Genomic DNA, 2934 nt, shown 5'->3' with positions numbered 1-2934 from the left:
ATCATAACAGCCTTTCACTGATGGTAGAGAATATTTTAAGCCCACACGGAAAGGTACCACTATCCGGCCTATTCATGCTGTGAAGTAGCCACACGTTCCGATTCGTAGGACTGCAACCATGTCTGAAGGTAGATAGCGGTATATACGTTGTCTTGTGAATAAGCTCCAGAATAATATCAAATCGTTTAAGCTTTAAGCTCAAGTAGACAGTTATCATGAATCATTATCAGCACGTAGACGTCCAATACCGGTCATGCCGTCTTCCGCAAAGCTCACCACAACGACTAAACTTGCGCTGTCAACGTTCAGTGGATATCCCCGACAATGCACCTTGTGGGAAACCTTCTTATTCATTCGATAGATAAATGGATTAGGTCGATGCCCATCTGGTATTAAGCGTTTATCGGGGTCCATGGATATCTATCAATACGTGAACGAAGCCACTACCTTGAGATATGAAATCAAACCCTCAATTGAATAATATAAGTGTCCCACCCTTTAGACCAAGTCGCGGCAGAAATGGGCAGAAAAATAGAACTTTTACTGGTGGTAGGACCTCTTGTGAGTCCGCACGGGTAGGTACTACCGCCCCGCCTATTTCTGCCGTGAAGCAGTAATGCGTTTCGGTTTGAAGGGTGGGGCAGTCGTTGTGACTATACTGAGACCTTAGAACTATATCTCAAGGTGTGTGGCGCATTTACGTTGTAGATGTCTATGGGCTCCAGTAACCACTTAACACCAGGTGGGCTGTGAGCTCGTCCACACATCTAAGCAATAAAAAAAAACAAAAAAACTTACGCATTTAGGTTTACAGTATATTTTACTGATAATAGTTTTGACTCCATTCTCGTAGCGCCTCTAAACACCACGCCAAGGTCTGGCTTAAAGTCGCGGTTAGAGTTAGAATGTTGTTGTGACAAAACAACAAAACAACTCGGTGATTGTTTTCTTGTACAAAAACATATTTGTTTCCGCCCGGGATCGAACCGGGGACCTTGTGCGTGTGAAGCACACGTGATAACCGCTACACTACGGAAACGCATACGAGAGTCTTCGATTTAATCAACGCTTCATTTAACTAAATCTGTTCATTACACAACAGTCACGGCCGCTAATTACTGCAACACCCGATTCCCTCATAGTCACACTAAATATGATATAACTAAAAATGTAGTATATTTAATCTTAATAGCATCTGCAACTCAAACTTCGGGCCAAAACGGAAAACAGTTGTGCCAATCTAACATAAACAAAAAACAAAAATAAAACAAAATTTCTGAATACCATAAACATCTCATCTATTCCCGATAATTTTTTGACTGAATTAATGTATGTATGTACATAATAATATGTATGTATGTATGTTTATAGGTATATAACGAAGTCTTTGAACCGTCTTGATAATTTACTCACGCATCAATTATTGATGACAATACAATCTATATATATATAAAAATGAATTGCTGTTCGTTAGTCTCGCTAAAACTCGAGAACGGCTGGACCGATTTGGCAAATTTTGGTCTTGAATTATTTGTGGAAGTCCAGAGAAGGTTTAAAAGGTAGATAGGTACATATGAAAATGCTCAGAATGAAATAAAAATAACAATTTTGTTTTTCCTCTGATGTGTCCCCCGGCGGAGGGATTTTATTTATCGATTGAGTCACTACGAAGTCTGCCGGGGAAGAGTACCTTATGTGCATTTTCTTGGAAAAAATGTTTTCCACCTGTTTGCCATCTATCTTATCCTTTATTCCGACTGCACGTATCCTATATAATCGCTATTTTTTTATAAGCCATTACAAAACTCGGTCGGACAAAGTGTCCGCGACCCGTACAATCCATCAATGGCTTCAAAACTAGACGGCTGATATCAAAATGTACTAACCATTGTCGTGGTGTTGATAAAATATGAGCTTTGACGTTGACAGATCGATGTTCAGCCTCGACAAGAAAAGCTGACATTCACAAGTCACTAACTAAGGAGCTTTTTTTGTGGGCGCGGCCGAAAGCCTTGAAACCAGAATAATGTATCTAAAGTTTTATGAAAATTACTTTCTTTTTTTTTTTTCTTTTTCGGCTTAATAGATTTGGATGACAGACATTTTAATTTATTATAGACAAACTAGTGCCATGTTAACGGGTTCTGTGGATATCATGCAGAAATAGCTCATATTGAGATATCGGACGGAGATCTTAATGGTATCACATGTATACACATCCTACAATATATCCAGTCACTGTGGTACCAGCTCGTGGGACCCTACAAAATACTGTTAAAATAATAAATAGGTCAACATTGTACGGCTTTATAAGGCCAGTGGATCTAAAGTAGCTCTCAGTACGACACGAGAGAATGGGATAAATGACCCAGGACATCAATCGTGATGATCAATTCTCCATCATCCCTAAACAGCAATAACTATCCTTATATAATATATCTATCTAAGTTAAGAATCTGCCTAGAATCCCAGCCTTACCAAAGAGAGATCCAACATCATTACTGTATCTAAACCTTTTATTTTTATTTTCGTCGAATGGTCTCCTACTATTCCGTTTGGCACTGTCGATGTCCATGAGATATTTTGATATAGCTTTTCTAACGTAAGACATCGTTTGAAACCTCATAAATTATTGAGCAGGAGATTAAATAACTGTTCGGACAACGACAATGTCATTGTCTCCGCAACGTCTGAAGTAAACAAAACGAAATGAAAAGCCATCGGAAACAATCGGAACCCGCCCACCCCGTTCCCAATTTAGATTATCGATTACCAAACGAAGCCCAAGTCATTTCCCCCGGCATTAATCAAGTTGCAAGACACAAACATTGGCTACAGTGTTTACAAGCTCGAGATCTTATCACGTTTCCAAAGTGTTTATCTTGGATTCGAAAGGTGATGGAGGCTTTGATGTCCAAAATGATTGTTTTTTTC

General features: G+C 39.2%; 1 non-coding gene across 1 annotated transcript; it reads right to left on the bottom strand.

Annotated features, from left to right (window-relative positions):
* Window positions 1-966: 966 nt before the first annotated feature.
* Window positions 967-1039, bottom strand: TRNAV-CAC (transfer RNA valine (anticodon CAC)). The gene has a single exon. It is a non-coding gene; the product is annotated as a tRNA-Val (tRNA).
* Between the last annotated feature and the right edge of the window lie 1895 nt (window positions 1040-2934).

This window comes from Bombyx mandarina, chromosome 06 (genome assembly GCF_030267445.1).
Source record: "Bombyx mandarina strain Sakado chromosome 06, ASM3026744v2".
Lineage (NCBI taxonomy): Eukaryota > Metazoa > Arthropoda > Insecta > Lepidoptera > Bombycidae > Bombyx > Bombyx mandarina.
Note: the sequence above shows the minus strand (reverse complement) of the source record. Positions and strands in the feature narration are given on the sequence as shown.